Source organism: Nasonia vitripennis (assembly GCF_009193385.2).
Source record: "Nasonia vitripennis strain AsymCx chromosome 4 unlocalized genomic scaffold, Nvit_psr_1.1 chr4_random0004, whole genome shotgun sequence".
NCBI lineage: Eukaryota > Metazoa > Arthropoda > Insecta > Hymenoptera > Pteromalidae > Nasonia > Nasonia vitripennis.
This window is the reverse complement of record NW_022279639.1, coordinates 1643253-1665120: the sequence shown is the minus strand read 5'-3', so window position 1 is coordinate 1665120 and position 21868 is coordinate 1643253. Positions and strand designations below refer to the sequence as shown.

The 21868-nt window shown below is 36.0% G+C and overlaps 1 protein-coding gene across 1 annotated transcript in view; it reads right to left on the bottom strand.

Annotated features, from left to right (window-relative positions):
- The window catches only part of LOC103317188 (protein spire), a 598612-nt gene extending 577902 nt beyond the window's left edge, over positions 1–20710 (bottom strand). The window contains exon 1 of the mRNA XM_031928198.2: positions 20178–20710. The gene's annotated coding sequence lies outside the window, so the exon portion shown is untranslated. The remainder of the gene's footprint in view (positions 1–20177) is intronic.
- Positions 20711–21868: the final 1158 nt, after the last annotated feature.

Sequence of the window (21868 nt, the reverse complement as noted above, 5' to 3'; positions counted from 1 at the left end):
CAACCATTTTAGTGCATTATCTATACTTTTTACATATTTTAGAACATGTGCTGCAATAACCTAGTCCTGAATAACAAGTATTAAAATTAATTGTTTGTCTTTTGTTTTTCTATAAATTCGAAATTAGTACGAATTTGAACTTGCAATATGCCTACATCTCGATGGATTAATCGAAAGATTTTTGAATGTTGATGTTACTTGTTATAGCTGATGGGTGGCGCCACAAAATAATGTAACATAACCTCAAACTAGTCAAACTGTAGTATATACGAATTTTTCCATAAGTACTTTTAACACAAAGTCATTTCCACATTTCAAGTAATTGTTAATAATATGTCAAAATCGTAGAAAATTTGATGAGTGGATAGTATTTTAGTTCAAGACTTACGGTATTTCTAACAGAATTTCCAACATACGAGAGAAAAGATAGGTAATTTTTTATAAGAGCATATTGACATATTAATATATTTTGCATTATTTTTCAGAGATCTCCCTACGTGATTACGAAATAACAATTTTCTACGTAAGGAACCATCATTGTCATCTTTTGACGCTGGCTTCATCGAGGACTTTTTGAGTTCACACTAAAAAACTCAAAAAAATTTAGTCTGTATAAGGTAAATTTGTAAGGTAGCCTCAATTTACTCATTAATATTGTTGTAAGGGAATATTTTGTTAAGCTAGTATGCAAGTAAATACGCATACTTAGCATTGAAAAGGGTTCTGAAAAAATTCCCTACTTACCGTACTAAATTTTGAAATAAATACATTTATGCCTACGGAAAGTGTGTTTAAAGAACATTTTTAAATTTATTTATAAAACATATTTTCTTTATCAATTTGTTCTTATTATAATTTTAATAAACATATTTAATCATTCTTAAAGTTACTAAAAATGTTTTTATTTACTTCTAAGGTTTTGGACCTCCTGCCAGACTCATTCTTTACTGCATCGCTAAGTAATCGCATTACAAGCAGAAGAGATGAAGATAAAGCAGTGTTATTTGACAGAGGCCCAAAGATTTTCTGTTATTCATAACTACCTGCAAACTAAAGATATGGACCTGGAAAGTGTAAATATCCGTACATTAAGGTACGAAGCTGACTGTTTTAAAAAAGCGCTTCTAGTTAAAAGACTGATGATTTGTGAAGATTTGGCTCAATCTCCATGTGGAGATGTTTAATTTTATGATTTTTTAGCATCTTCAAGTGAGTTTTAATGTATAAAAAATAATTATATAAATTTGAAATTTATGTTTATTAATAGATTCAAGGAACTAGCACAATAACAGAAAATATTTAATTTTATTTTCAGTTATCGTTCCATTGATATATTGGCAAGGGTCCAACCTATTTTCATCTATTGCATGCTCCAGCTCGTTGGTGGCAAGCTCAATCTTCACTCGAGTTTACTGAACAAGTGGAACGACGTATTTATCGGTAGTAGATTGAACAACTCGAATTGTCAGAAGGTCTTCATGGCCATCAACTCGATGCACCTTGTCATCTCGTCTAACGAAGAGCAAATGATCTATCCGATCAATTTGAGCGAAGGAGCCAATGCTACATACACCTCGTTTTCCACAACTTACAGCGAGAGTACGGCGACGTATCTGAGAAAACATACGCATGAACCGCCTTTCTTTGATGCTTCTTTGTTGCTTGTATCGAAGATGCGTAATTATCAACGGTGAGTGCCTTCAGATACAGAATTCGTTTTCACGTATTAAATGTTTAAAGTTATTGGAAAGCTGAAAATCATTTTGCTATTGCAGATCTACTCGGGCACCAACTCTAAACACGTTGAGATAATGAATGTCGACAAAAGCTGTCCGCACGAGGCTCAATGTGCCCCAAACCAGCAAAAACAACGGCCACTGCACGGACCGTTGACGCGATTTTTCCTGCAAGTGCGAACGCAACTACTTGGGCTAGACCTGCCAGCACAATATAACCGTAGCTACCTTCGGCTACGAAAACATCAGCAATGGCTACGTGAGCGTTCGCGTTTCCAATCCGGCTAGAAAAGCTGTTCGCTCCATCGTCGACATTTCCATGTTCATCAGGACGAGAGAAGAACGAGGAGATATCTTCTATTTGGGAGCTGAACCTAGTGCACCGTCGTCCGACGCGAAGGAAAAGATACACATCAGTGCGCTGCTCGAGGGAGGCGAGCTATTTGTGAGGATACAATTTAATGGAGCTGAGCCGTACACCGTCGGAGGTGCCAAGCTGAATGACGGAAATAGTCATCTCATTCAGGTTATCAGAAATGTGAAGCTCGTTCAGGTGAATATTAATGATATCGAGTACTTTAGGAAGACCATCAGTGCGAATGGACAATTGAATGTTACTGTACTTTTCTTGGGAGGATTACCTCAAGTGTCGAGATACATTAGGCAGATTGATAGTAGATTGATGGAGGTTACGCACGTACCTCAGGTCAATTTCAAGGGTGTCATCCAGGATGTACAGATATCTAACGCCGTTGAGACCATGGTCGTCAAGTTTTTCCCTCTAAAGGTATATTTCAAATTTTCGAAATTGTACAATTTTTTGAATGACAATCGATAACTGATGGATTTAATTTTTTAGGCGAAAGACATTTTAACTCTTGTTCAATTTGGCAACGTGAGCTTTGACCAAAGAAAGGTTCTCAAGGGCGTCGTCTCGGACAACGTCTGCGCTTCCAACCCCTGATTCCACAGCGGCACTTTACCTGGAATGACTTCTACTGGTGCTAGTGGTTTCACTGGCAAGAACTGTTAGGAGATGAAGTTCTGCCAGCTCCAAGATTGTGCGAGCGGCTCGAAATGCCAGAATCTCGACGACGGTTACAAGTATATCGCTAATGCAACATTTGTCGGCGTTAGCACGTCACCAAGCGGCATAGCTGATCGTCGACCGGGCAGCAGCAGTCCACCACGCAGCGTCACCTTCAACCGCATCCTCGGCACCGACGTCCTGGCATATTAGGTACCCGAGGATGTTCAGCGAAGTACGCCTTTCAACGCCGACAACCCAGGGCTCCAGGTCGTCGGCCACAGCATCACCATCACCAAGGTCATCCCTGAGGGTGACCTTCTCACTCCTCAGGCCTTCCGCTAACGACACCTGGACGCTGCGCATCAACCTCCGGACGAGGACACTGCAACCCAGGCGGACATCTTTTTTTTATTTACAACTCGGCATCACCGGCTATAGACTTCTGCGGACATACTTCTGGGCCCAAGTCCATCCAGCCAAGGACCTGGCGACTCTGGCCCACCACCATCACCATCGTCCGCACCCTCGCTTCATCCGGGCTCAGCAGCCCTCATCAGCACAGGCGCCACGTCACGCATCCGCAGCCTCCCTTTCAGGCAGGGCCTCCTCTACAGGAACCTCATCATTGTTCCTCGGGAAGTCCGCCCTTGTCACTGGTTGGGGAGTAGCTGTGGCGGTCCCCTCCTACCACCACATGCGGCCCGACGCGCCGCCTAGCGGAGCACCACGACGTGGCGAGCGCGAGGGGAGCTTAGAAGCTTTGTCACTTTCGTGAATCAGTTACGGCCTGGCCGCCGGGTCGAACAGACCTAGACATCTTGTACATTAATAATTACAATCTAGTCACAATCAGCTCTCAGCATTGTCTTTATTCTTTGTACCTGGTCCGTTCGCCTTTCCCTACCTTATCTCCTATTAGGGAGCGTAGAAGATAGAGAAACCTAGTCATCCTCAATTCTCTAAAAATGTACAAAATAAATCGATGAGTTCTTTTTTGTGTTTATCAAAAGAGGTTTTTCACCGATTTATTTTATAAAATAACGGAGATATAAGAATTATATTGATCCATCAAACTAACATATGGTAACATATGATTGGGACATGCTTGGTTTAGTAATATTATTATTGTGACATGTGCAACGTAAATCAATTATATTATTATAAACGTAAGTGGATTTGAAAAGTTTTCTCGTATTGGACACGACAGCGAACCATGCGCAGAATAGTGACGCAGTTGCAACGAAAAATCTGTAATGTCGGAATTCAGGGAGTAATAATCTGTAATCGTTTTTCTATTTTTTACATAATAATAATTGAATATTTTTGATATACGGCTACAGGGCAAATTGAAGTAGCCCCTGAGCAATTTTTTGCCATATTACAAGTCTATTATTATGCTCGCTTAGAGTATTCCAAAGTTGTAAATATTTCAATTTTTTATTTTCATTTTTCCTATAAAAACCAAGGCGGGGCAAATTAAAATAATAACGTGGGTGGGTTGAGCAAATTCAGATCTATCAAATAGTATTTTTTTTTATTTATGTATATACATATTTGCGGGCTGGACTGGGGGGGGGGTGTGCTATATTAGCGCTATGTAAGGGAAGAGCTGAGCTGTGCGAGCATGCTAACATGCGCGTCAAAGAGTGCGTGGTGGGGGGAAAGAGCTGCCGCTGCTTTCGTGACGATTGGTCTGTCGCGTCGCCGTGACGGTCGCCGCTCGCCAAATCACTCCCCAGTAAAATGTGTACCCGACGAGCCTATAGAAGTATTCACCTCAAAACTCTCAAGATACTTACTACGTAACTTGCCATGACCGTTTCATTTTGTTTATTGGTGAATATCTAACATTTTCTCTTTACGTTAATACGTCATAAAAATACCATAAGTACAATAAAACGGTCATGGCAAGCTACGTAGTAAGTAATCTTAAGAGTTCTTCCTAATTGATCAGTATATAATTTAACTTTAAGTTAAGTAAACCCTTTATTAACCAAACATAATTTTGTTGCTTCATTATGGTTAAATATAATAATCTTGAGTTTGGTTGATTGATCTCAGTTCTTTTTATCTGTTATTTCGATGCGGAATATATCTCGCGCAGCCAATCGGGCTACGTTATCAGCCGGGCCCAACGGCCGACGGCGAGACGCCGAGCGCGCGCGGCAGAGCGGCTCGGCAGTTCCTTTCCGAGCCTTGTCGATAACACTTCGACGTGACGAGAGCGCGCGAGAGGGAATTGCGAAAAGAGTAAGAGTGAGAGAGAGAGCAGCAGCGCCACGACCTGGACCATCGCCCCGAGGAAGAGATCCCTCCCCGGAGACGACTGTCCAGCCGTTCAGCCAGAGGAAGGAAGCCGGAACGGGAGCAAGGCCTTCATTCCCCCGTCTGCAGAGAGAGAGAGAGAGAGAGAGAGAGAGAGAGAGAGAGAGAGAGAGAGAGAGAGAGAGAGAGAGAGAGAGAGGTCCTGGGCTAGCGAGGCTTCCACTGGGGGACGAGAGACTGGTGTTCGTCTCTCCTACACCAGGTAAGAACCCTTGGGTTGCTCGGGATACTCTCGGTGCGAGCCATTAGGCCGCCGAGAGAAGAGAGAGAGAGAGAGAGAGAGAGAGAGAAAGCCGCGGGTGTGTACGAGAAAGAGTGAGCGAGACGAGAGAGCGGTGTGCGGTGCGGGCGCACACCTCGACGTCATCTACGCGGGGCATCGGGCCAGCGTGCGCGAGAGCGGGAAAAGGAGAGAACAGCGCAGCGCAGAAGAAACGCGGGAGAGTGTGTGAGTGCGAGAGCGAGAGAGAGAGAGAGGCATCGGGGCGTCCGAGAGATCCTCGCTGCTCGGTAGCAGCAGATCGGGCTTGCTGCCAACGCGAGGCAAAGTCGGTGCGCGCGAGCTCCGAGAAGAGCGGGAGAGAGTAGAGAAGGGAGGGGAAAGCAGATAGCTACGCCGGCGTCGGTTCAGGCATCGCCAGGCCGGGACCGCTGGTGCGAGCTGTTGGTGAGCGCGCAGATACGTGTGTGCGTGCCCGAGAGTAGAGAGAGGGGACCGCGTTGGTTCGGCCGACAACGCCGCAGTGAGCGCGCGCTGTGCTCGCGAGTATACGTGCGGGAGAGAGAGAGAGAGAGAGAGAGAGAGAGAGAGAGAGAGAGAGAGAGAGAGCGGGAGAGAGAGAGCGCGCCGGCCGTGTAGCTACTAGAGCGGGTCGCGCCGAGCCGAAATTCGGGTGTGTGAGAGAGAGAGAGAGAGAGCAGACAGGTCAGACTGCGCGACGTCAGAGGCGAGAGCTTCGAGGCGCGCGCGTGTATATGAGAGTAGAGGTGTGACGGCGAGCCCTGCGTGGCTATTGTGTGTGGGCGGCTACGGCCACCACGTTGTAAGGAAGGGCTGGGATAAATATACGTGCAATACAATTTAATAAATTGTGTGATTACTTCCTCCTTCTTTCCCCCACGTTCTCCCAAACGTCGGCGATTACGTTAAATCCCGAGATTAATGAAAAATCTTGGCGCATACGAGGCGTCAAGTGTTGCGCACCTGTGTTGGGAGGCACAGCGTCGCATATCAAATTCGCTTAACCTTTTACTTTTTTAAAAGTAAATTTTCTTTTTAATGTTATTAAAGGCGTGTTTTTAATAAAGTTAAGAAAAATGTGTAGAAATCCGAAGATAGCTGTTTTGATTGGGAACAAACTAGTGGACGTAGAAGACAGCAATTATAAAATGAAGAAAACTGCTTTGAACTATTAAAAAACTGTTGTTTTCACTTATTAATAGTTATTGTCTGTTGTATTAATTTTTTTATTTATTTTTCAAATTATAAAATTTTACACCTGAAAAAAAAAATAAATTCAACTAAAGTATCTAGTAAACTAAGTAAAACTGAAGACAACAAAAGATTACTGTTATCTGAGTCTCAATTCCGACATTTTTCTGCTATCATCTGCAGTTCATAATGTTTTTTTTTAATTGTTTTCATTTTTCTTTTTCTTTAGGGATTGAAGATATCGTTATCATTTAGTATAAAAGTAAATATCGTATTATGTATTACATTTTAGTACAGAATGTAAATGTTATGATTGTTATAATCTCACAATTTACATTATTTTATAAATGTAAATAAAAAAATGTTTAATAGACTTTAATAACCAAAACAACCACTATTCTTGCAATATCATTTAATTGTTATTTTATCAGTATATATAAATCTGTTCGAATGGTACTTTATTACGTAGAATAAAAATAATAATTATTTTTCTAATATGATTTGTTGGTAATTTTATCAATAAATTTAAATTAATTTATAAGGTAATTCGTTTATATAATATTTAATCAATCTCGATACTTTTTTACGGTTAGATTCAATTATCCTTTAATCAATTAAAATAATCAAAAAAAGAATCCCTGCTAAAAATACTAGATTGATTTAATCGACGTTTTAAATTATTGACGTGAATCGGTCTCAATCGCAATCTAAATATCAAAATAAAGATATTTTTATCGATTTTTATGTGATAATTATTTTAATGCAGTTCAATTGGGATTCTTTCAATAAATATGAATCAACTTTTTAGTCGATATTAAATTAGTTTACTTTTAAAAATAATTTTGATAACATTTTAAGTGACCTTAATGATCAAAGTTTTGTAAAATCCCTTATGAAAAAAAGAACTTTTATATTTCGATTAGAATCGATTAAATTTATTGCAAAACTAGTCGATTTTAATCGACACTATGTTTCTTAATATAACCGCTTGGTGTCGTTTCGAATGTTCATACTCGCAAGTGACAATATTTCTTCTCCGTTACTATATAAGAAAGGTCAAATGCTGTACAAGACAGAATAGATTTATTAACTACAATCGATTTGAATTGAAACTTTATTAAAATCGATTGACTTTATTCAACGACACATGAAAAAATTCATGTCAATTCAAATCGATTAACACCACGATATACACATCAGTAAAAACGATTGGATAGTTGAATACAGTACGATTGAATAATATCAAATGTTATTTTAGATATAAAAAATCATTAAAACCGTTTTTCTAGTGTACACAGATACATTGATTCCGATTTAAATAAGCATTGAATCGATTAAGTGAATATCCTAATACTTATGTATTCTAATCCGGTTTAATCGATATTATTTTATAGTTTTAAATCGATTTTAATGCCATATATATATTACACACGCAGTAGCCTGAATATAATCGCTTTCAAATGTAAAACGCAGGGTTAAGATATAGACTCGGAATCGATTCATTTTTTGTCAATCGATTTCAATCGCATATTTTTAGCAGGGTTTGTTCTGTTTTTTATAGTGTATCTGTGTATTATAATGAATTTTTCATTTTTTGACAGTTGGAGGTGTATACGTCTCCTTAATAATTATTCGTTAACTTATGTGTATCTATGAAATTGTTTTAATTTTCAAATATTTTAATTTATTAAGCCGTACAAATCCTCTCTTAAAAAAATGATGGCCTTTATTGTGAAGCATTTAATACGTGATTCTGATTGGTTGCTGGTTGGTTGCCTAGGCAACGAGATCAGAACCGCGCTTTAAATTCATAACCCTCAAAACAGTCACTAATAACTCATAACCCTGGTAGAAATGTTTGAGGTGTTTAAAATGAAATGTGGAAACCTTGATAACAGATAAAATATATGTAATATAACTAGCAAGAAATTTTAGTAAAAATTAATCATTACCAAGATTGTGTAGTATTACAACAAGTGTATTGAAAAGTGGCACCCTATAACCCTATTTGAAGTAGTAATAAAGTGTGTGAATATTATTTAGTTTTTTTTATTTTAATGTCAGTGAGAAGTTCAATTAAAAGAATAAAGAGTTTGAAGATATACTGTGTCTCAGTGCCCAAAGTCGCCCACGGTGACGTTTGAGAGGTGAATTTAAAGAAAAGTTCAGTATCCGAGTCAGTAAGTTTAAATCTATCATTATACAATGCTCTTTGAATTGTAAAAAGGCTACTAGACAACTAAAATATGACACTGTCACTTCCTATGCTACCTAGAAATATGTAACCTAGATGATTCTGATTTAACTGTTTTCGTTCATATTTTCAAATCCAGGCTCATGCGAATTTTTTAATTGAGCAGGTCAAATTTTACTTATAGCCAGTTACGCAGAAACTACTATCTCTAGCACATTGTATTTCTGGTTTCTAGCATATTTTTACATGGAGAAAGTGATAAATGTTTTGGATTTTTTTTCAAGGTATTAGGTAATTAGAATTTTGACTTTCAATAGTTGTGAGAGATTTTGAGACCGATACCTGTTTCTCCATTTTTGCATTTATTCTCATTCAAAAACTAACAGGTCTAGATAACTCATATTTTGCATATAGATTTCTTTTGTGATTGTGAAAAGATATTTAAAGTTGAATCGACCTTAACTGAAAAACTTCTGATTTCGACTCCGACACTTATGTGAATGCAAACTCATGCTATACGACTAAATAATGATCATGGGTGTTGTAGTCGAACACAAAAGTATTTCAGTTAACGTTGATTCAACTTTAAATATCTTTCCACAATCGCAAAAGAAAACTATATGCAAAATATGAGCTTTCTAGACTTGTTAGTTTTTGAATGAGAAAAAATGCAAAAATGGAGAAACAGGTATCGGTCTCAAAATCTCTCACAACTATTGAAAGTCAAAATTCTAATTAATGCCTTGACAAAAAAGCTAAAATACTTATCACTTTCTTCATGTAAAATACACTGGAAACCAGAAATACAATGTGCTAGAGATGGTAGTTTCTGTGTAACTGTTTACAAGCAAAATTTAATACGCCAAATTAAAAAATTCATATGGGTCTCGATGTGAAAATATGAATGAAAACAGTTAAATCATAATCATGTAAGTTACATGTTTTCTAGGTAGCATAGTAAGTATCTGTGTAAAATTTCAGTTGTATAGCTTTTTTATAATGCAAATAAATGGCATTGTAATGATAGACAAACCCACTGATTCTTATACTGAACTTTTCTTCACATTCACTATTCAAACCAATGATGACGACATTGAGCATTATTAATATATTTATTAAAAAATATTTTTGAGGGATTTAGTAACATGTTACATGCTTATAGAATATTAGCAGACATTAGTGTGCCGCCCAACACTTATGGTAGATTTTCTACCAGTGTTATTAGACAGAGATAGAATCAAGAGCGCGCGAAGCGCGCCTTCATTCCTAGTTCAGTAAAGCAAGAAAAGTCAGAATTTATGATGCAGACATTAGAAAATCAGCGTTTACGAGCAGAAGCGACTCCAGAATACAGAAAACAAAAATTAGAAATTTTAAAGGATTTAACATCAAAGTTTAATTGCTAACGCAATCTCATTTACTTATAACATTCAGTTAATAAGATTAATATTATATTGAGTCGTGAAAAGTTCATGGCTATATTTGAAACTAAAAAAGTATTTTTATTACACATTAATGGAGTTTTACTTCTATGTTAGTTAATGTACTTATGTGATTCATAAGAGTGGTATAGCAACTTATAAAAAGTTCATGATTTTGTAAAATCGAAAAGTATTTTTATGAGATTGTTAAAATTATACTTAGCTGTGTGATCGATAATCGAGTCATGATCGATGGTACAAATAACCCTCACTAAAGATATTACATTATTAAATATTGTTTAGAATGCAAAAATATGTTTGATATGATTAAGTTTGTAATCAGACATGTTATATTTATTAAAGCAATAAATAAAATTGAATATTCATTATGATTTTTTATTCTGAAAATTACAACAAAATTTGTTTTACACAAAAATCAAGCATAAAATTTATTTTATACTTAATTACAATTAATTTTATTTTATTATATTACATTTACAATTACAATAATTATTACAATTCTCTTTATAATATGTCTGCATTTACAATATTTGTTAAGTTTTCCCTCTTGGCGATAGCATCTTGATGCTCTGCTATATTAACATCCATTGGCTCTGGATTCACATCTATTGTATCAGGTATTATCACTGGATATTCGAACGTATCTTCTACTTTCAAGCATATATTATGCAGCACGCAAGCACATAGGCAATTTATCCAAAAAATATCTCCACCGAACTTTCAAAAGACCAATGGACCTCTCAACCATCATTCGAGTACTAGATAAGACATGATTAAAGTGAACTTCCTCTACAGTTAAGTGCCCATTATCTATGTATGGCACTATTACATGATTTTGCAAAGTGTAAGCAAAGTCACCTAACAGGTGAGTATTATTTGGAAAGTATTCATCAGTACATCTCTGCTGTACACCTGAGTATCTGAAAACACGCATGTCATGCACTGACCCTGGTAAACCAGCGTAGCAGTGAATGAATTCTAATTTGTCGTTGCAGATAACCTGTAATAGTTATAAAATTTAAAATGATTGTAATTAACTTAAAGTTATTTAATTAATTTACTATTTGCTTCAATATTACTTGTAATTGTATAGAATGGACTCCTTTACGGTTAATGTAAGCTTGGGAATCTACTCTTGGAGCTGTAATACGAATATGTTTTCCATGTACTGCACAATAACACCAGGAAGTCTACGACTTCTTGCTATTCGCATAGATGTTTCTGCAGCTTCTCTTGCTGATGGCCATCGAATAAAATAATTTCTGTATTGACAAATTGCTCGTACGACTCTTCTCACTGCTCGCCAAGCAGTAGCTTTCCCAACATTAAATTTTGTAGTTACTGATCTGGATGATAAAAGATTAAATTACTAATAAAGTATAAATACATGTTCAGAAATTTATGGTTAGTAACATATTATGGACAAACCTGTAAAAATCTGGCATTCCCAATACGTATAGAGTTATGTACAATTGTTTATCAGGATTGATAGGCATATTTCCAAATTCATTTAACTCCCCTTCTAGATTTGGCCTGATTAAAAGTAGTGAGTACTCAAAAGTAGTATGGCTCATTATGTAACAAAATGCAATGTAAATGTTTGGGTACAGCAATAGTGATAGAATTTTTACACTTTATTTATATACCGAAATGTTTCTTTGAATTGTATGTCGTTATATCTTAAAATTACATTTTCTATAAAATTCTGCACTCTTGGGATTCTTCGCCCGATACGACCATTATCCTCTTCGAAAATTAGATTGTTCACTTCATTTATTTCGTCATCACTATCACTACTGCTTGATGAAGTAAATATGAAATCCAATATCACGATATTTTCTGCGTGATGATTCATTGCGTTAATTATTTAATTATTTTATTAACCAAAATATAACGACGCACTATACACACGACACGACCATTAGGTTATGTTGACACCAAAGTCTACTGCTAAGCGGTGGAACGACTTTCCAGTCGAGCTCCAGTAGTCATAGCCAATCTCAAAAAAAAAAAAAAAAAAATGAAATCCGCGCATACTGCTGTACTTACTGGAGCTCCCATCGGAACACACCCTGAAGCACAAAGGTATTTTTTTTTTTTTTTTTTTGTAGATTTGGAGTATGTTGGTACTCCCCGACTTGACAAATGTCAATACGCCGACCCGACTGCTGTTGAGTATTTGGCAGGACAACACCCTGTTTTCCGTGAAGGGTTTAGAGTAGTAGATTTAATTTGGAGTGGCTCTTGATGATTTTCTTTCTTCAGCGATTGCTAAAACTGGAGTAGTCTTCTGTCTTCGTGTGAATTGAGTCAGTTGAAACTTCTCCGAGAGGTGGCGTTGGCTTCTAGGTGTATATAGGACATAGTATATCTCTGAAATCGCTAACTTCCACAAAAAGCGAGCTCTTTAAAAGAGTGTAAGAAATGTTAGGATTTTACAGTATATTATTCTATATTCTAACGCCTGCTTTAATAAGGAATTCGCAAAAGATTTTTATGACTTCTACATTCATAGTAGCCAAAACAGAAGGGGTATTCGTAGCATTAATGTTGAATTTGTTTTGTAACGACTCTTTCATTTCCTCTCTAAGGATAAGGTGCTGGTTGCATTCCCAAGCAATGTGGTGCAAGTCATAGAAATCATGTCCACAAATGCAATTTACTGATTCTATAAGTTTAAATTTGAAAAGTTTGTCAGAAGTACATTGGGAGTTGGTTAGTATTCTAAGGTACAGTGAGGTATACTCTTTTTTAAGTTGGGTAAATATATTTTTCATAAAATATGAATTCACAAAAGCTAATTTGTTTAGGTAGTTACGGTCCTTTTCATATAAGTTACTCGAGTGAATCTTGTGCCATTCCTCTGACAATTTTAATGATAAAGACTTGAAGAGTTGAAACCAATTCGATTTAAAATAAAAAGATATAGTGAAATTGATTGCCTCCTTTGCAGCACGGTCAGTGATCTGCATACCTGTGCTACTATTGTGACCTGGGATCCAGGCTAGTGAAATTTGTTTGTTTTGACGAATAATAAATCTGATATTCAGTCTACAATCTAGAGTGGTTGCCGTTGTTTTTGGACCTATCTTTTTATTTACTATCGACTTTAATGCTTCCATTGAGTCTGAAAATAGGATAACCCGTTTAAAATTATTTGACTTAACGAATCTGAGCCCCATCAGGATAGCGCACAATTCCGCGTCAGTGCTAGTGTGAGCATTTTTAATATTTCTTTGTGAAATGAAGTTAGAATTTTCATGAAAAATTGCGATTCCCTGGGACTAGCCTCTGAGTGGTTTGGCTGCATCTACATAAATCCTGTCATACTCCGAAAATTTAGTCAGGACTATTTGATCTAAGTTTGATTTTTCGGCGCTAAGAAGATTAGCCGTGACCACCTCCAGGTGAATTTCAGGGTCATGACTTTCGAGTGGAAATTCGTATGAGATTGCCAATTCTGTTCGAAAAATGTCTTGGATTTTATCCTTTATTTTGCTATAAATGAGGAGATTATTTTTCATGATAAATTTTGATTTTTTATTTTTGTGGACTGTATTTGAAAGTTGTTGTATATGTGAGGATGTCTCTACGATGAGCTAGATTAGTTTCTCCAATAACATTCAGGGATACTACATTTGCGGTGAATTTTGGAAGTCCTAAACACATTTTTATTCCTGAGTTGTGAACAGATTCGAGTTGTTTAAGATGAGAGGCAGCTGCATTTAAAAAGCAGGAGTAACCCCATTCTAGCGTGGCTCTTGTAAGAGTCTTGTAAGTGTTGAGAAGTAACCTTGTTGTGACCCCAAATTTTTTATTTGAAAAGACTTTTATAAGATTTAAATATTTTTAATATATTTAATATGGTGAACCCATTTTAATTTATGGTCAAAAATGATTCCTAGAAACTTGACCTGATTTGATGGAAGAATTTCTGTGTTTCCAATTGTGATTTTACAATCTAGTGGCAATTTTCTTCTGTTGTTAAAAAAGATTAATTTAGACTTATGGGGGGCTATATTTAATCCTCTGTTTCCCAACCATATTTTAAGTTTGTTTGCTCCTTCTTCGATAGCTTCAGCGGCCCTGTATGGATTTTTGTGAGAGAAAGTTATGGCACAGTCGTCTGCGAATTGCAAATTATTGCATTTACCTATGTTAGCTATTATTTTCCTAACATATATATTAAAAAGCAGGGGGCTAAGAACCGAACCCTGTGGAAGGCCCTTATATGTAGTTTTGTCCGCTACGTGTTTTTTGTTAACGTAAAATGAAATGTTTCTACTTCTAATGATATTTTGGATAAAAGATATAATGTTGCTAAAAATATTTAGTTCGACGAGATCATTTATTAGTGTGTTGGGGTCTACATTATCGAAAGCTCCTTCTATGTCCAGTGTTAGGGCAGCAAAAACTTGTTTTTTGACAGGGATAGATATGCTCTAGTAGCTAGTAAGGTGGTGATGTCTTGGGTGGATTTCTGCTTTCTAAACCCGTGCTGGGACTGAGGAACGATGTAGCTTTTTTCGACAAACCATTCCAACCGATTTTTGATTATTCTTTCAAGAAGTTTGTGGATGTTTGATGCTAAGGCTATAGGTCGAAAGCCCTTGTTTTCTGGTAATATAGTAAGTCCAATCTTTAGGGAATTGTTTAAATTTGATAAGATCGTTGAATATATTTCTAAGAGTTTCTTTGGCACTATGCGGAAGTCTTTTTATTATATCGTTTGAGATCATATCTTTTCCTGGGGACGATTTGGATTTTAGATTGTCAATCGCGTATCGCATTTCATTGTCGAGATTGGATTGTCAAGTTGATGGTTGTATTTTGTGTTGGGGATAACTATAGTTTTCAGTGCTTGTACAGAGTTTGTTGATAGTTTGGGTAATCATGGGGTTTTCATAGTCAAAAGCTTCTACAGATTTGGGCGTATTTATGAACCCCTGCAACCCTTTAATCATGTCCCAGATTGATTTTTTACTCGATGATGGATTAAGGGATTGCAAGAATTTGTGCGTGAATTCTTTTTTAGTAATTTTATGAGATTTTAGATTTTTGACAAACTCATTTGTTTCTGCATATTTACGTAAATTCTCACTATTTCTGTTTTCCCGGAATTTAGATGTGGCATTTTTCCTTTCATTAACCGCAATGTCTAGTTCTGTCGTCCACCAAATCGGTTTCGTGACCTTAGAGGTTCTATTTCCCTTAGATATTTTGGCACCTGCTTTCTTCAGTTCTTCAGTAATTAGTCCTGTAAATTTTTCGTAAGCTTCAACTGGATTTTGAGATGAAAAATTGTTTTTTAATAACTCTAATTCTAGTGTTTGTTGGAATGAGTACCAGTTAACTTTGTTAGTATTAAGTTCAGTTCTATTGATGAAAAATTCTGGAGTTTGTTCTGAAATTGAAATCACAACCGGAAGATGGTCGCTACCTAAACCGTCCTCCAATAGGGACCAATTTGTATTGGAAATAAGATCTATAGAAACCAAAGTTACATCGGGGGATCCAGGTTGATTGCTTAACTTGGGAACTAGCGTAGCTTGAGAGGGATCATTTATTATGACTAAGTTAGAATTAAGCATTTCTGAGACCAGCCATTTGCCGATTTTGTTTTCTCTACCGGGACTCCACAGAGGGCTATGTGCATTGAAGTCGCTGCATATCAGTACATTTTTAAATCGAGATATGAAATTGATTAAATCTTTTAAAGTTTGGTTTTCGAGATTAATTCTATGATATCTCGGTAAACATTAAAAATATTATAGGTTGAATTGTTTGATTTGACTCTAACCGCTAAAACCTCAAATCCGTTGAACTCTGGGACTTTTTGAATTTGATTATGACTTAAGTCATTACGAACGGCTGTAATTAAGCCACCTCCATGAGTATCTGAAACACGATCTATTCTAATCAGGTTAAAATTTTTAAGTCTAAAAATATCAGAATCATTTAACCATGTTTCTTGAAAGCAAGCTATATTGAAGTCATTTAAAAGGATTTCAATTTCAAATCTTTTGTCTCTCAAGCTACGAGCATTCCATTGCAAGAGTTTTATATTATTTTGTAGAACCATTTTTAAAATAATTTTTTGAATGAGTGTGGGTGTTCGTTATGTAAGAGGACTTGAAGATTGAGCAGATTTGCAGATAATTTTGATGATTTTTTGGAGTTTTTTTGAGAGAACGTCTGTATAGAATCGCTTGGAATGCGTGTTTAGATATGGAATTTGACGTAGGACTAATAATTAATGGTGCGGTGTTGCTTTTGTTTTAAAATTAATAGAAAGAAATAAAAAGATATTGTAGATAAATTGAAACAAACATTTGGACTAGAATAGTGTTTAAGTAAAAATTGACTAAGCATTGACTGGGTTAATTCCCATTGGTAATACTGTTTGGGATATTTTTCTCCTTGGAAATAGCCTCTATAAGCGTAAAAACCGCGGTATTCATTTTTATATTTTGCTAAATAAGAGTGTTTACCGCTGAGAGAAGTATACTAATGTTTGTGTTTGCCGTGTCTTAAGTTTGAGGGACATATGATGAGGTGTTGCTCGCTCGGCAGTCCGAGTCGGAATCACAAAGGCATTTGTCCCCTCTCAAAAAAGTAATAGCCTATGTTTTGAAGCATTTAATACGTGATTCTGATTGGTTGCCATGGTTTATTGGTTATGAAGCGACATCTCTGTTAAATGGCGCCAAAATTTAAAATGTAATTTCAATTATAACAATAAAATCATTATTTTCAAATCATTCCGAATCAGAAATTTGAATTTAGCATTTTCAGCAGTTTTCCCGTATCACTTTTTAAAGAAAGGATTGTAAAATTTTAAGGAAAGTTTTAGAGGTCAAGTAACGAACTGGGCAACAAAACTGAGCGCGCGTAGCACGCTGGACTTTGATAGTCCCTATATAAAAAAGTCATGACCGGATGAAGTGAAGCCAAGAATGCGTCAATATGATTGGTTCATGTAGTGCGCATGCGTCAAAAGTATCGTTAGAATTTTTTGATTTGTTTTTGATTTCTAAAATTGATTCTAATATTAAAAATGTAATATAATACTATAATACATATCAAATTATAATGTGTATTTATAATATTCTAGAGACATTCTACTCTCGAGATTATTCTATTCTCGAGACATAACCTTAAAATTTTAAAAGGAAGTTGGCGACAAAACCGCGGCAATTTTGAAATTTATATGAGCACGAAATGAATCATATATTGTAAAGTTTGATATATTTCCGTGATAGAATGCTTGGATCTCAGTTTAACATATATAGCTACGCGAGAGAAAAAGAAAGATAGAGAATTATAATTGATTATGTATATGTAGTTGATTAGAAAAAATGTTATCTATCAAGCGAAAAAGTACATAAACTTCATAGAATTATTTATGAAGTAAAAACAATTTTGATTTTAAAGCAATACATATAATGTTGAAAGAAGCTATGTGCCAAAGAATTGGCAGCGTTTTTTAATAACTATACTAGACAGACAAATTAGAAAATAAAAATAAGCTATAAAATTTCAGTTTTTCTAATGCATAGTAAAATAGTGTGATCATATTGGAAATTAATACATCATGAATTCCTGATATAAATTTAATGCAAAATTAATTTAGAGAAATACGTAATTTTAATACACCACAATATCATGTCAATTTCATTACTAGAAATAAAATATTTTAGGTGAAAAATATCATTGAGCATATTTTGATTAAAATAATTAACAACAATGGTCAATAAGTATGAAGACAAATAGTTTGAAAAATATCTAATGAGATTTACATAATTTTGTGAGGATAAAATACATTCATAGCAGAAAGAATTGAGATCAATCAAACAAACTCAAGTTTATTATATTTAATTGTAATGAAGCAAGGAACAACTCTCAAGATAATTACTACGTAACTTGTCATTCCCATTTCATGTTTTATTGGTAAACAACTGAAATCTTCTTTTTATATGTTAGAACGTCATACAAACACTATAAGTACAATGAAACGGACATGGCAAGTTACGTTATAATAAACTTTGTTTGATTGATCTCAATTCTTTTCTATCTGTAATTTCGTTGCGGATATATCAAACTCGCCTAACCTTTAACTTTTTTAAAAGTTAATTTTTTTTAGAGATTTCAATCCTTTTTGGTAAATTTGTTTGAGTATTTCATATTCAACGTCGTAAAAATAACGTATAAGCATCTTTAGCACCTTTTGACCACAGCTTTTTTGGAACATTTTTATCACTAACATGAAATCACTGATTGATCTGATATACACAACCCTCAAATTATTTCTACACCTAGAATCCAAAAACCACGGAGCATTCCACCTAGACCTCGTCATTGGCTACCCTGTACACCTGGACACCTTCCTCTGATGATTTTTACAGCTAGACACAAAAAACCATGGAGTGCACCACCTAGACCTCGTCATCGACCACCCTGTACACCTAGAAACCGTACTTGAATGATTTTTATACCAAGACACTGAAAACAACCTGAACCTTGTCATCAGCTACCCTGGCAAGCTAGTTACTGTTACAGCTCCGGAACGCAGAGTATGCACTGGCAACCTCTTAATTCTAAATATCATCATATATTACTATATTTTCTTGAGAAAGCAATTCCAATCTGTATATAGCTTTGCGGCCAACTTCACGGTCCTAACACTTCCTGCGGCTAACTTAACGGTCCTTTCACATTTCAGGCTGAAGAAGAAAAACGTGATTTTAGCATTTGTAGATTATACACTCACATATTATAAAAATAAGCATCCTTTTCACTAATATTTTTGTTGGAAATCATAGTTCAGCCCAGAAAACATTCAAATGAGTCAAAACACCTTTCCAACAGTAATTATAAGTATTTTTTTTTGAATAATCAAAAATCCAAACACCAGTATAGAAGTAAATAGTGTCAAGGGCGCCGCGGCTTCGTCTGCTTTTTAAACTCGCCTACGTGGTGCTACCACGCCACTTGATAAATGAAATGAACAATTAATTTGTGCCATAATTTCTTGCTTGCCCTTTAACTCTTTAGAACTTTTAATTTAAACTGTAAAATCCTATAGAACCTTAAAAATGAATTAATTTTTAAATATCAATGATACTAACAATAGTTTTTTATTTTATAAAATAACCTACATAATTTTCATCACATTATAATTTAGTTTTTTTACTCGAACTAAAATTGATAAATTTAATAGCTTTATTCCTTATTGAAAATAATCGGATAGATATCTAGCTGGACAATCCACCTAGATATTCACATGGATTATGACAAGATTCAGGTGTATTTTGCAGCCAAAAATCCAGTAAAAAACGATCCAAAAAAAATTGCTGAGATCAGAGCTTGAACTCAGTATTTTTCAGTTGATAGACGTGCAACTTAACCACTTAGCCAACTCATCACTTATTGCATAATCTCATAATGTAACATACATGTTAAATCCAACGTATTCCAAGTATAATGTTGCATTGAATTGCGTTAACTGATGTGTAAAATTGATCTTTCTATGCCTGTGACTAAGCACAAATTCACATGAAAAAATCTAGTGGATTTTCTAGGTTGAGTTACTGTGTATTATTTCTCGATGTGAATTTTCAAGATGGAATTTGTGAATAATCTCAAGCATAAAAAGATCAATTTCATACATCAGTTAACGCAATTAAATGCAACATTATGCTAGGAATACGATTAACAAATATCTTACATTATGAGATTTTATAGTTAGTGATGAGTTGACTAAATGGTTGAGTCGCCAGACTATCAACCAAAAGGTTCCGAGTTCAAGCCCTGGTTTCTGCGATTTTTTTTTACGATTATTTTAAGCTGATTTTTTGTCTGGAAAATCCACCTGGATCTTGTTATAATCCACATGAATATTCAGGTTGATTATCCAGCTGGAATCCATCCGATTATTTTCAACAGGGTTAAGTATATTGTTGCATACGCATACACACACACACACATATGTAACTTCATTTATTTAACACAGACTTACAAGTTACATAAAGTTGATTTATAGCCTCTTTACTTAGTACTCTTTACTTTACTCTAATAATTCTTAGCCTTATTGTGATGACAGAAAATAAACATAAACAATGTAGTTAAATCAAATATTAATTATAATTAATCATACATATGCTAACAGTTATTTTATAGAAGTAACTATAAAAATAATACATATTAAATTTAAGTGCTTGTAAAAATTTATAATTTTTTTTTTTTTCAATATTTTTTAGAAGTTTTAAACTTTAACAACAGTAGATCAGATTAGATTAGATAGACTTATCTCAACTATACTTTTATTTCTTATTATTAAAGAGAAATTCACCCTATCTTATTATAATCTTATTATCTTATGATATTATGATATTATTATTTTCTCTATAAAATATATATCCTTTGCCTTTTCTCTCTTCTTCCCTTTGTATTATAAGGCATATATTGATAAAGCTGTGAAGGAATTGGAGGTTACAGACGTTACATATACATATATTATTACCACGGAGTAGGAGGGGAAGAGACCAAACTCTTATGAGCAGGGTGGCCAGATTTCATAAACCCTGTGTCGCCACCTATTGGCTGTGAAATCGCAACAAGTCGCCGCCTATTTGGTAGCAAAATCGCCGTACAAATCGCCTCTGGTATAGCTTTTCTAACTTCTATAAAATGGCGCAAAATTTAAAAATGCATAAAAAGAATAACACGCGCAGAGCTCGCTTAAATGTACTTAGTGAATTTTAAATAATATAATAAAAGAAAAAAAACAATTTTTCATTATGAATGTCTTAGTCTTAGCATGCTTGTATTAGTGAATATTACAAATATTTTATAATTTGTATTTTAATATCTGTCAGTATCACTAATAAAAAGAATCACATATATGTGGGGGTCCCCTCTGAGCACCACCAAGGGACCGACGCGCCACCTGGCGCACCACCACGCCGTGGCGAGCGTGAGGCGAGCTTAGGCGCTTGAGCAGTCTCGGCCCGGCCGCCGATCTGGACAGACCTGTCGGTCTTACACCTTATTGTTTTCTACAGTCGTTAATAATATAAGTTGTTTGTCATTATACGCCAAGTCATCATTTATTAACCTGGTCTGTCCTATTCCTGCCTTATCTCCAATCGGAGCGCAGAAGGGACTCTTTCATCTCCAAAGTGGTGACCCCGTCTTAGAACTCGCAATCCGCGAGTCATCGCGCGGCGCCGTTTTCGACGCCGCGCCATTTCGCGAAGTCTCGGCTTTTCTGATTGGCGGCCAGCAGTCTTTCGCTCATTTCGAGCTTTTAGCTCTTTCGTCAGCCTTTACACTGACTATAATTCTCTTGTCTCGCGTCGGCCCCTTTACAGCCACGCGACGACAATTTTATCTTTCTGTCGACTTTTACATCGACTCACGTCCTGCGACGGATATTTACAACCGCGCAGAGACGCTTTTATCTTTCTCGTCGAGTCAACTCCGAGAAATCGAAGTCTCGCGCCGGCCATTTGTAGCCGCAAGCTGACGCTTTTACCTCACTGCAGTTCGAGACCTGCAGTTTTGACGCAACCACGAGATCAGCAAACGACGGCCCACGGCAGCGGACACCAGCAGCGCGGCACCAACGAGCATCAGCAGCGCAGCACCCGCTGCAACATCACCGGCGGCTTCTCTCCACCAGCACTCATCAGCGCACCGACGCCTCGA